We start from the raw sequence: 13906 nt of genomic DNA on the forward strand, positions 1-13906 counted from the left end.
AAGCTTTACTGTCTGAGCCACCATGGAAGCCTCTATGCTGCTGTTCAGTCGCCCAGTCATGTCTGACTCTTTGTGACCCCATGGACTGCAGCACACCAGGCCTCCCTGTCCCTCACCATCTCCCGAAGTTTGCCCAAGTCAGTGTTCATTGCATCGGTGATGCTGTCCAGCCATCTCATCTCTGATGCCCTCTTCTCCTTCTGCCCTCAATCATTCCCAACATCAGGGACTTTTCCAATGAGTCTGCTCGAGCAGACTCCTGAAATATGATACAGTTCAAAGGCATCATTTCTTTGGCATTTTGCCTTCTTTACGGTCCAGCTCTCACAACCGTACATGACCATTGTGAAGACCATAGCCTTGACTATATGGAAACCCCTATAGGAAATCCCAAAGGATTATAATTACAATGCAAGTGTCAATGCAAAGTAAACTCTGACCCTCATAAGGGAGGAGATATGTAAGTTTCTGATATCAACTCTGGCCAAGGGAAGAGGAGAAAATAAAAATTCTCCTTTAGAAATTCATAATTTACAAATCAGTTTTCTTATAAAATTGGAAGTTAAATCACATAACTTCTATAATCCTAAAACCCTGAAGTGGAAAATTTAATTTTAAGGGGGGTGGGCTGATGGTACCAGCACATTATTGACAGAAATAAACACACATAGTCTATGAAGGAACTAAATTTCAACACAGGCCTCAATTCTCACAAATTTCCAGGCAATTTGGGCAGCTCAGGGTAAAAAAAAAAAAAAAAAAAAGTTGCCAAACACATGAGGTTGTGGGCACCATAATGGAGAACAAGTAGAACTGAGATGTGGTGGAAACAGATCTTCAAAGATATTGGAAGTACCAGACACATAATACTTACTATAAACACACAATGTTTACTGTATTCAAAGAAATAAAAAAGAAACTTGATACTGTGTGAGAACTAGTATATTTGAAGAAAGAATCAACTTTCTTTAAATGTAAAAGTATGTTAATTGAAATAGAAAATTCAGTAGATAATAGGTTAGAATTGCTGTTGTTGCTATTCAGTCAATCAGTCCTGTCTGACTCTTTACGACCGCATGGACTGCAGCAGGCCAGGCTTCCCTGTCCTTCACCATCTCCCAGAACTTGCTCAAACTCATGTCCATTGAGTCAGGGATGCCAACTAACCATCTCATCATCCTCTGTTGTCCCCATCTCCTTCCTTCTATCTTTCTCAGCATCAGGGTCTTTTCCAATGAGTCGGCTCCTTGAATCAGGTGGCCAAAGTATTGAAGCTTCAGTTTCAGCATCAGTCCTTCTAATGAGTATTCAGGATTGATTTCCTTTAGGATTGACTGGTTTGATCTCCTTGTAGTCCAAGGGACTCTCAAGAGTCTTCTCCAACACCACAGTTCAAAAGTACCAATTATTCAACATTCAGCCTTCTTTATGGTCCAACTCTCACATCCATACATGACTACTGGAAAAACCACAGCTTTGACTGGATAGACCTTTGTCAGCAAGGTAATATCTCTGCTTTTTAATATGCTGTCTAGGTTTGTCATAACTTTTCTTCCAAGGAGCAAGCATCTTTTGATTTTATGGCTGCAGTCACCATCTGCTCTGATTTTGGAGCCCCCCAAAATAAAGGCTGTCACTGTTTCCATTCTTTCCCCATCTATTTGCCATGAAGTGATGGGACCAGATGCCATTCTTAGTTGTTTGAATGTTGAGTTGTAAGCCAACTTTTTCACTCTCCTCTTTCACCTTCATCAAGAGGTTCTTCAGTTCCTCTTCACTTTCTGCCATAAGGGTGGTATCATCTGCTTATCTGAGGTTATTGATATTTCTCCCAGCAATCTTGATTCTAGCTTGTGCTTCATCCAGTCCAGCATTTTGCAAGATGTACTCTGCATATAAATTAAATAAGCAGGGTGACAATATATAATCTTGAGGTACTCTTTTCCCAATTTTGAACCAGTCCATTGTTCCATGTCCATTTCTAACTGTTTGCTTCTTGACCTGCATACAGTTTTCGCAAGAGGCAGATAAGGTGGTCTGGTATCCCTATCTCGAAGAATTTTCCAGTTTGTAGTGATCCATATAATCAAAGGCTTTAGCATAGTCAATGAAGAAGTAGATGTTTTTCTGGAGTTCTCATGCTTTTTCAATAATCCAACATATGTTGGCAATTTGATCTCTCATTCCTCTGCCTTTTCTATATCCAGCTTGAACATCTAGATGTTTTCAGTTTAAGTACTATTGAAGCCTGGCTTGGAAAATTTTGTGCATGACCTTGCTAGCATGTGAAATGAGTGCAATTGTGTGGTAGTTCGAACATTCTTTGGCATTGCCTTTCTTTGGGATTGAAATGAAAACTGATCTTTCCCAGTCCTGTAGCCACTGCTGAGTTTTCCATAGTTGCTGGCATATTGAGTGCAGCACTTTCACAGCATCATCTTTTAGGATTTGAAATGGCTCAGCTGAAATTCCATCACCTCCACTAGCTTTGTTCATAGTGATGCTTCCTAAAGGCCACTTGACTTAGCACTCCAAGATGTCTGGCTCTGTCTTAGAATTGCTGCGATAACAATTACAAGAGTCTACAACCTCCAAAAAAATAGAAGCAAGGGTTAGGGAGATCAATCCAAAAAAACAATGTGTTTTAAAAAAAAAAACACAGAGGGGGAAAGTACAACAAATATAGTGCATATTACAAGATGAGAGAAATAAATAAAAATATATCAATCTCAGTGAATGAGCTAAATTCTCCAATTCAAATAAAAGAACAAAAGCCAGCAATGTTCTATTTACAAAAGACAGATCTAAAACATATGAACACAGACTAACAAAGTTTGGAAAAAGAAATACTAGGCAAAAAACAAATAGAAAGGAAAAAATAACTATAGTAAGATGAAAACCAACACTAGAGATAAACAGGGTCACTACAGGATAATAAAGTTCAGTTCACCAGAGAGAAAGCACATTTATAAGTTGGTATGCTCTAATAATACAGCCTCAAAGTATTTCTCCTACAGGGAGAAATGGACAAATCCATCATCTCACAGTGGAATATTTTAACATATATCACAAAATTTGTAACAGTAATTGATAGGTCAAGTGAACAAAAATTCAGGAAGGACATGGAGATTTAAATAGTATGATTAATAAACTCTATGTGTTCCAGTCATCTCTTTGTCCCCACTGTCTATCCCTACTTCACTGTTTTAATTGCTGTAGAATTAAATAAACCATCTCTTAAGCTCATGCTTGTCACACAGTGAGTGCTTACTAGATGTTAGTGATAGCAGCAGCTTATTGTGTAACTTTGGTCGAGCCACTCAACCTGTGAGCCTCAACTACCACTTCGAAAAGTGGCCATAATAATAAATTATTTTCCCAAATTTCTTTGCAAACGGAATGAGCGTAATGTTTGTGAAGATACTTCATGAAATATGGAGGAAAACATAAATGAAGGAATCATTGCTCTCACCAGTTAACTGGTATTACAAAGCACCAAGTTTCAAGATAAATAACATGAGAGCACTCACCAGCTAGGGCAGCGGCCCTAAGGATGTCCAGAGGGTGCACTGTTAGGCTAAGCAGTGGTGTGGACCCTTGGGCTCTTGGAGCTGGGAGCAAAGCTGGCAGATGGAGGCCGATCAGGAAAGCGTCTAAAAGGGCGAAGGCTGCCCTCTGGTGGATATTGTTGTTCAGTCACTCAGTCCTTGAAAGCTGGTGTCCATCACAAACCACCTGGAGCCCTCAAATTCACTGCCCCGTACACAGTCAAGGGGCAGCTCCTCCAGGAGTCCTCTGGCCCTCTTCCTGAGGGAATTCGGGAAGGAAGTTAGTGGGAAGAGCCACAGCTCCCACTGCGGCCGCCTCCGCTGCCCATGCCACATTCCCCTCAGCCCTCAGCGACCGTGAGTGGCTCACTTGGTGGCGTGACCCAGACCCTCAGCGTGCCGGAGCCCGCGGTCACCATGCCCGTCTCAAGCCGGGGTTATCTTTGTTGTTGTTGCTGCTGCTGTTGGTCAGCTGCTCAGTCGTGTCCGACTCTTCGCGACCCCGCGGACCGCAGCGCGCCAGGCTTCCCTGTCCTTCACCATCTCCCAGAGTTTGCTCAAACTCGTGTCCATTGAGGCAGTGATGCCATCCAACCATCTCATCCTGTCGTCCCCTTCTCCTCCTGCCTCCAATCTTTCCCAGCATCAGGGTCTTTTCCAGTGAGTCAGTTCTTCGCATCAGGTGGCCAAAGTATTGGAGCTTCAGCATCAGTCCTTCCAATGACTATTCAGGGACCTTACCTGGCCACTTACAGTTACAACTGGCCTGCGGAGTACCAAGAATCAGCCAAGTAAATTATCTGGGATCCACACTTATTCCTCCGTGCCCCCATGGAGCAGCCTATTCATAATCAGGTTGAACACTCCTGCCAGGATAGTAAGCTCACTTCTTGACTGCTGGTCCCTGGATACAAGGAATCCAAAGCACCCAGGAAACAGACATAGCTTAGAATTCAGTGTAACTTTTTTGGGCAAAAGTGTGCCCCTTTTGAGAACCAGGACCCTTAACCCTGCAGATTGGCCAAGCTGGTAAACAGGAGGTCTCCAGGGGATTATCAGAGTAGGGGTAAGTGGAGTCACACGTGCTTCACCCCTGCGGTTCCTGTATGCCTGTATTCTTCCTTATGGGGACATAGGTCCATGAAGGTCTTTGATTCAACCCAAGCTTTGGCGCCCCTGGAGAAGGAAATAGCAACCCACTCCAGGACTCTTGCCGGGAAAATTCCAAAGACAGAGGAAACTGGCGGGCTACAGTCCATGGGGTTGCAAAGAGTCAGCCATGACTAAGCACATCGGCACATGCTTTGGAGCAAGTACTGCCCATCAGAGTCCCATTTGGGCTAGAACTACTTTATACCCTCACCTCTCTCAATCACTAGATGTGGGCCACCCCCCACAAGGATGTGACCTTGCAGAGGGGGACTCCCAGCAGCCGAGACAGACCTGAAGGAGGTGACAGCCATAGGCAGTCAACTAACTGCAACTAACTGGGGGGCGGGGGGGGCAGCGAGCCCTTCCCCAAGGGCACATTATGGGTAAAGGACTCTGATTATCCACATGTCCAATCCCCCTCCCCCACCAACCCACACACATTTTTCCTTAAACTTGCTGTCCCCATGTCCCAAGATGATAGAATAGTTCTAAGAATCACATCCAGAGAAGGAAAGGGGCCTTTTCCTCCAGTGTCTCCTTGAGAGTGAGAACCCCTTCCGATAACCCTTCATCAGACTTCCCCTCTTGTGTCACTGACCAGAAAGGGAAACTGCATGGTTCTGGAAGGCCTTCTGGGGCCTACAATTCATATCACTCTGGTCCCAAGGCCTATCCTCTCAAGAAACTCTCTGGTCCCCTTCACAGTCCCTCCAGGGGCTCTTCAAAATTCATTCATGAAATGAATGTATTGAGCACCCCCTGGGCACTAGCTACTGTTCCAGGTGTTTAGGATGTATCAGTGAACCAAACTTACATTCGTGTGTGTGTGTGTGTGTGTGTGTGTGTGTGTGTGTGTATGTGGCGAGGGGGGTATTTATGAGCACAAACAAGTAAATTATTCAGTATGTTAGAATGTGATGTTTTTTTAAAAATCAAAAAGAAGCAAAGAAAAAGTGCTGTGCTGTGTTAAGCTGTGTCCAACTCTTGCAACCCCATGGACTGTAGCCCACCAGGCTCCTCTGTCCATGGGATTCTCCAGGCAAGAATGCTGGAGTGGATTGTCATTTTCTCCTCCAGGTGATCTTCCCCACTCAAGGATCAAACCTAAGTCTCCTGCATTGGCAGGTGGATTCTTCACCACTGAGCTGCCTGGGAAGTCCCAAAGGAAAGTAGAGCAGAGTAAAAAGGATCGACATGGACACCCTACTACATATAAAACAAATAACCAACAAGGACGTACTGTATGGGCTTCCCTGGTGGCTCAGAGGGTAAAGCGTCTGCCTGCAATGTGGGACACCTGGGTTGGATCCCCAGGTAGGGACGATCCCCTGGAGAAGGAAATGGCAACCCACTCCAGCACTCTTGCCTGAAAATATTCCATGGACGGAGGAGCCTGGTGGCCGTAGTCCATGGGGTCACAGAGAGTCGGACACGACTGAACAGCTTCACTTCTCACCTACTGTATAGCACAGGGAACTCTCCTCGATGCTCTGTCATGACCTGTGTAGGAAAGGAATCTAAAAAAAGAGTGGATATGTGTATAGCAGATTCACTTTCTGTACAGCAGAAACTAACATACCATTGTAAATCAACTATACTCAAACAAAAATTAATTTTAAAAAAAGGATTGGGAATGCTGCAGAAAGGGGCTAACTGAGTTAGTAAACAGTCAGGGGAGGTCTCACTGGGTGAGATATCAATAAAGTCCGAAAGGAAGTGAAAGAGGCATCAAAGAGGAGACCTAAGGAGTGGGCATTCCAGGCAGAAGATCAAAGGCCCTGAGGTGGATGTAGTCAGCATGTTCAAGGAACAGGCCGGAGGCCAAAAGTACCTTGGGCAAAGTGAATGAGAGGGAGAAGAGTAGGACATCGGGTCAGAGAGCCAGCAGGGCCAGGTCATGGAAAGCCTTGCAAGTCACTGAGGACTCTGGCTTTCTCTCGAGTGAAATGAGGAGACTTTTTCTGGGATTTGAGCAGATCAAGTGATAGAATTGACTTACGTTTTTAAAGGACTGATCAAACTATTATGCTGAGAGTAAACTATTAGGGATGAGGTTAGAAAAAGGGAGACTTAGGGACTTCCCTGGTGGTCCAGTGGTTAAGGCTTCACCTTCCAAGGCAGGAGGTGTGGCTTCAATCCCTAGTCGGGGAGCTGGGATTTCTCAGCCAAAAAATCAGAACATAACAGAAGCAAAACAGTAGCATATTCAATAAAGATTTTTCAAATCTTTAAAAAAGATCTTTTAAAAAAGAAGAAGAAAAAGGGAGACTTACAGACTATTGCAGTAATCCAGCTAAGAGATGGTAATGGTGTGGACCAGGGTGGTCAGAGTGGAGGAAGATAGAAGTGATTAAATCTGGGGAGTTTCCATGGTGGTCCAGTGGCTAGGACTCCATGCTCCCAATGCAGGTGGCCCGGGTTCAATCCCTGGTCAGGGACCTAGATCCCATAATGTCACAACTAAGACCCAGCATAGTCCAATATATAATTAAAAAAAAAAAAAAGATTAAATCTCTTGTCTTTTGAAGATGGAGCCGGCAGATGTTGCTGATAAATGAGACATGGAATGTAAGAGACAGAGAGAGATGTCCAAGATTGCTCAAAGGTTTTGGCCTGAGCAATTAATTGGAAGGACACAGAGATAGAGAGGGATCAACTGAGAAAGGCAGTGGTGGGAGAGATACGGGTGAACAGGAGATAGATCAGTAGTTTCGTTTTGCACATGTTGATTCTTGGGTTCCCAGATATTAGCATCCATTCAAAGCTAATGTCCAGTAATCCGTAAAAGGTCTGGATTTCCCCGCCGCCCTTTCTTGGAGGAAGATTCCCAGCATACTCTTGTGGCAGTGCCACGAAGTCCTCCCTGCAGGGACCTGGCCTCCTAAGACTGCGGGTCTGTGAACTGGCTTAGATGTGGAAATTAGCTGACAGGTTGAGATGCTCTATTGTGACAATTTAAGTTAGGCTTCTGGCCCTAAGACATGGTTTTGTTGTTGCTGTCGTTTTCCTGTTATGTAACTCTATCATATTTATTAAGTTGCTTATCTGTTTCATTCCTAGAGACACTCTGATCAAAGATCGCTACAAGCCAAAAGATTGTAACTACCACTTCACCCTGCCACAGGGAACAGGGAAGGCCCCCACCTCGTCTCTGGCAGTTCAGCCACTTTTCCTGTGTTCCTCTAGGATCCCGTCATCTCCAGTGAAGTCAGGGAGCCCATTTCAGGGGCGCCTCTTTCAATGTCCAAACCACAGAGGACATCTCCCGTAACACTTGTCGAGGTTACTGATGCTGCTGTCTCTCATGCTTATCTCAACACCTAGGTGAAAAACTACCCTCTGAGTCCCCTTGGGAATGTACTTGGTGGGAATAGGGGGTATGTGCAATTTCATGTCCTAAATCTTCTCCAACCTTCCTATCTTTTTAATATGTATTTTTATTTGTTTACTTGACTGTGCCAGAGTTGTATCACACCAGATCTTGGATCTTCATTTCAGCATGCAGGATCTCTCTTTCTCAGTTGGGTCATGTGGGATCTAATTCTCCCACTGGGGAGGGAATCCAGGCCCTCTGTGTTGGGAGCACGGAGTCTTAGCCACTGGACCACCAGGAACGTCCCAACATTCCTATCTTTTTAGATATCAGACATATTCACCAGGTAAATGCTAATATCTCAGCCTCACTGAATACAGGTCACGTTGAATACTAAGTTCAGTCAACTGAATAAGCCAACTATGAGAGCTACTTTCAGCTGCAAGAGATAACATGTTAAATCTAGAATCTCCACTCAGAGCAGTAAAATCAGCCTGAGCAAATGTTGCAGTCTTTCCTCCCTGACTCCACCGCAGCTCTACTCAGTTAGATTCTCCAAGGGTGAAGGCCTGGTGTAGGTCTTGTTAACTAGCACCCCAGGGAGTTCCCTAGAGGCCCAGTGGTTAGGACTTGGCACCTTCACTGCCAAGAGCCTAGGGTTCAGTCTCTGGTTGGGGAACTAAGATCCCCCAAGTCGCCCAACATGGTTAAAAAAAAAAAAAAAAACAAGCATTTCAGGTAAACTTCACGGACCAAACTGGAATCCACCCTAGGAATAGTTTTGGGGGAACCAATGGTCTAATCCACTTTCCTCCTTTTAACACATCAGAACCTAAGGCCAGAGAGAGAAAGTGACTTGCTCCAGACCAAAAGTGAGTTCATGTCCAAGTCAAGACCATAACTCTGGCCTCCTGACTCTTTATGGGAATTTCTGCTGCTCTTCTAGGCCAGCTTTACCACGAACCTGGAGGGATCTGGTCAGCACACCTGAGAAGTTAGGGTGGAGATGGGTCAGAATGATGGGCAAACCAAGGCTGCACCTACTCAATGCTACAGGCACTGTGAGGAAGGGACCTAGTTTGGGAGAGAATGATGGGTTTCCTTCTGGTTGATTTTGGTTGTAAGTGAATCAATCCCCCCACCCCCACCCACCCACACACACAAAATGTACTGGCTTACACAGTGTAAAGCCCATATGTAGGTTTGCTTTAGACATGACAAGATACGGAGGCTCCACTCATCAAGTTTGGTTTTCACTATCTCTGCTCTCTGTTGACTCTGTCCTCAGCAGGCTGTCCTCTCAGGGTCCTGTCTGCCAGGCTTCTGCACATCAGAGAAAAGCGGGAAGTTTTGTTTCAGCCATCGAAGCAGAAGTCCCTCTGCTATAATCAAATTAAATGAAGTGCTGTAAGCCAAAGAGATGTGATAGATTTTTTGACCCAGACCTAGGTCAAGTGCCCCTCTGAGTCATGTTACCCGACTCTGGGAGCACAAGGACTGAGAGTGGCAGAAAAAGTGGCCAAAGATCGAGGCAAGAGTGCCAGGAGAAAGACGAGTAACTGCTGAAAGGCAAAAAGTACAGATGTTCCCAGGCCTAGGCATGATGGGGAACCTGACAATGGCCATGGAGAAGGTGACAGAAATAATCCAGTGGTGATATTAAGGTGTTGGTTATAATGCTATGGTGATATGAGAGGTGGTGTTTATAATGTCCACCTCTTGGGGTGTCTGCCCAGCCTTCAAACTCCACCTTCTCTGGGAATTGCCCTCCTCACATATAAAAGGGTACGTCCTGGACTTCCCTGGTGGTCCAGTGGTTAAGAATCTGCCTGCCAGTGTAGGGGACACAGGTACGATCTCTGATTCGAGAGGATCCTACATTTTGTGGAGCAACTAAGCTTGAGCTCTACCACTACACAGAGCTTGAGCTCTAGAAACTAGGAGCTGCAACTACTGAAGCTCGCACACGCAAAGCCTGTGCTCAGCAACAAGAGAAGCCACTGCAATGAAAAACCCACACACGACAACAAAGAATAAGCCCTTGCTCACCACGACTAGAGAAAGCCTGCTCAGCAACGAAGACCCAGCACAGCCAAAATTAAATTAATACATTTTTAAAAATAAAAATAAATAAATAAAAGGGTATGTTAACATCAGGGCTTCCCCGGTGGCTCAGTGGTAAAGAATCTGCCTACAATGAGGGAGCCGCAGGAGACATGGCTTCGATCCCTGGGGTGGGGAAGATCCCCTGGAGGAGGGCATGGGTACCCACTCCTGTATTCTTGCCTGAACAATCCCATGGAGAGAGGAGCCTGGCGGGCTACACAGTCCATAGGGTCGCAAAGAGTCAGACAGGACTGAAGCGACTTGGCATGGCTCGGAATGTTAACATCAAGTGTGTTCAGTGTGACACAGGACCTCCGTGCCCACAGCTCAGTGCCACCGTTACAAGTGATCAGAGATGCTCCTGCCGATTGGGGGTCCTTGATATCAAAAGTACCCCAAAAGTCATTTATTAAGGACCACATGGGCATCTGCCACTTGGGACCCAGTGCTCCGCGCTGCACGGAGTAAGGCATAACCCTCAACATCTGCTCAGACCTAACTGCACTCGGCCCCAGGGAAATAAACTCTCTTTTCCACATCTCCTGCCTTGTCCTCCAAACAAAAGACGGTTGCATCCCAGTGCCGGTAGGTTTGCACTGCTGCTGAAATTGCCGACAGCCACTGCTTGGAGTGTGGGGGAAGACTGGAGAAAGCTCTTAGGTAAGAGAAAATACAAATTAATTAGCTTGTCAAATCCTTCCTCTCAGAGCACATTAATGCACAGATTCGGGCGTAAGGGGGTATTGTTTCCGAGTAAGGGCTCAGCATCCATTTTCTTGCTTCACTTCGTGTTTCAGCGGGTAGCATGGTGTTTGCAATAGTAGCATATGATGGCTGAGGAACATTCTGCAATGTTAAACAATACATTTTGCACTTAATTTGTAAATGCAGGCAAGACATTACATGCAAGAAGCCTGGCCCCAATTCTATACTGTTATGAAACTAGACATTGCTGTATGAGATGGTAACAATTGTGATGCAAGAGATAGGGATTTATATAATGCCATTAAAATAAATTGTAATATGTTCTATGCTAATGATAATTTATCATATACACACCATTTAAATGTTTGCACATTATGTAACATTCATAGCTCATCTCTAAATTTAAGAATTGTTTTAAGAATTTTATTTAAAAAAAAAAGAATTTTTTTTCCAATTCTAGTTGTTACTACCTCCACACAACAAAGTTTCCCCAAATTGAAATTTTAAAAAACTAAAAAAGACTGAAGAAAGATTGTTTAATTAGGCATTACAATCAGTAGAATACAAATTATGTGAAAATTTAATTATAGCAACACAATTGATCATTTTGCTGAAATCAAAGCAAGAAAAATAGGTTTTATGGAATGAAGATATAATAACATATGAATTATTGCATCTTTGTTTTTTCACTCATCTAATGTTGCTGTTCCTTCAACAAAACACCTGTACATCCTTAATGACAATTAGATACAGTCATCTTTGGTACTTTGATGATGTTCTCTGTATAAAAAAGCAAAACAAAACAAAATATTTTTCAGTGTCTTTATGAAGGTGTATTTGTCAAAGTAGGAGGATAGACCTGTCACTGCATTCTGGGAGAAGCCCCTGATTCCCTTCCGCATGTTCCTCTATTTTCCTTAGTGGAGACTTTTTGTTCCTGGTGCTCAGTCTAAAGGTGAAAACAGTGGTGGAAGGTGGAATGCTGGAGATGGGGGTAAGGATGACGACAGGAGTAGTAGGTGATTGAGGCCCGGAGCAGAATGCAGTCGGGGCCTCCCTCCTTCCAGTCCTGGCTCAGGGTCCTGAAGACAAAGTTCTGTCCAACCAACAGAAAAGCGAAGCAGGCGGCCAGGCGAGCAGGGGGAGCCGACTTGCCCGACCCAAAGGGGAGAATCGAGGTAGGCAGGGCGGCTCAGCGGGTCAGAGCCGGCTCCGGAGTCCCAGCTCTACCCTTTGCAAGCCGGTGACCCTAGGTGAGCCACTCCGCCCCCTCTCTGCCTCCTCACTGACTTCACGCAGGGTTTTGTAAGGAGTAAGCGAGGTACCACTGAGAGTCAGACCCGGAGCCGAGAGCCTAGCACAGAGCAATCGCTCAGTTTGGCTTTTGTTCTTCCAACTCTAGGTTGTCAGTTCCTGACAGCAGAAATCCGATTTTCTTCTCGTGGTTCATTGGCGACTTGTAGGTGCTCCAGGGGAAAAACGTTTAAAGACACCTCCCTAGAAGGGAGGGGGTGCGGGCGCCGGGCTATTGTTGCGGCCGAGATTCTTTCCGAAACGGAAAGCCCTGAATTAGGGGACCGCGGCTCTAATCTCTGTGGGGCTTGCCCGCTACAGGCGGAGGCGGGGCGGGGGTGGGGGGTAGGGGGGCCCCTCCTGGGGGTGCTGGGGCGTCAGAGACGCCAGCCTGAGACCCGCCCTCTCTCCCTGAACCCTCCACGTTTGATCGAACCCCGTGCCCTGCTCTGAGCCCCCCACCCCTTCTCTGACCGCCCCCCTTTCTCTCACTGAGCCGCCTTTGCTCCCTGTCCCCATCCTCGCACAACCTCTCCCCGCTCGCATCCCACCCCCATCAGAAATCCCCTTCAGACTCCAAATCGATACCCTTCCTCTTTGAGAGCTTCCCGCCTCACCCCCACCCACCAACCCCCCCCCGGCAGAGCAAATGCTGTACCCCCTCCCATGGCCCCTGCTTTGTTCATCTTCTGTTAGGGTAGCTCTGCTCTGCCCAGGAGCTGTGATCAGACCTTCACACCTCGGTTCACACCCCACCCCACCCCACCCCACCTTCCTGCAGCAGGCTGAGCTCCTAGAAAGCAAAAGCCAGGTCTGACCCATCTGCAGACCCCCAAGCAGAGGGCAGTGTTCAGAACGACTTGTTGAAGGTGGCTGAGAGTGAGGCTAAGGGATTAGGGGGGAAAAGAGAGAGAGAGAGAGAGACTTGGGCCAAAGGTGTCAGCTAGGTGCTGGAGGACAAGACCTAAGAGGTCAAGACTCCTGCCATTTACCTGCACCTGAGGCCCCAGGTGCTTTCCTCAGGCACCACTTCTTCAGGCCACACTGAAAGCTGGTCTTTTCCCCCTTTGACACAGAAGGGAACTCAGAGAGGTTAAGTTCTTGCTTCAGGCAACACAGCCAGTGAGGGATGGATCAGGTTTAGAATCAAAGGCACCAGCACACATTTCTGCCCTGGGACAGTGTGGATCTGGGGCTTAAAGGTGAATCTGAAGGGTCTCCTGATTCCCAACACTCGCCAGAGCTGTGCCCCCACCCTCCCACCACCCTCTCCTGGAAGAAGCCAGTTCTGACTCAGGCCCATTCCCATCTATCTTCATCCTCGGGGTGATCCGGGAAGGAGCTCAGAGTCAGGAAGGAAATGTCCCTCAGATTTGACCTCCCCCTCAACCAAGGCCCTGGCTCTGGGGCCGGAAGGAATCACTTTAGGGCTCTCCCTGGGGACCCATGACCAGAAAGATAAGCGATCTGGTTCAAGTCAAGTGTGGCCAAGACACAGGCAGGGCAGGCTGCTGGAGACCCCCCTCGTGATGTCCACCACCTCCCCCTCTTTGAGGGCTGACTCTTTCAAGGGCTCTCTCACCCACAAAACCGAGCCTATCTCATCTTGACATCATGACTTTGCTCTCCAGGATCCTGACCTCCTGGGACAGACTACTGTCACCTCTCAGACTCCTGAGAGCAGGCTCTTTGACCAAGCCCCGTCCAGACCTATGGGGGCAGGGCTGTGTCTCCCCTCTCTGACTGGGGGCTCCCAGGGCTGGGATTGTGTCTCCCCAGCTCTTGACCA

Source organism: Cervus canadensis, chromosome 24, assembly GCF_019320065.1.
Source record: "Cervus canadensis isolate Bull #8, Minnesota chromosome 24, ASM1932006v1, whole genome shotgun sequence".
Lineage (NCBI taxonomy): Eukaryota > Metazoa > Chordata > Mammalia > Artiodactyla > Cervidae > Cervus > Cervus canadensis.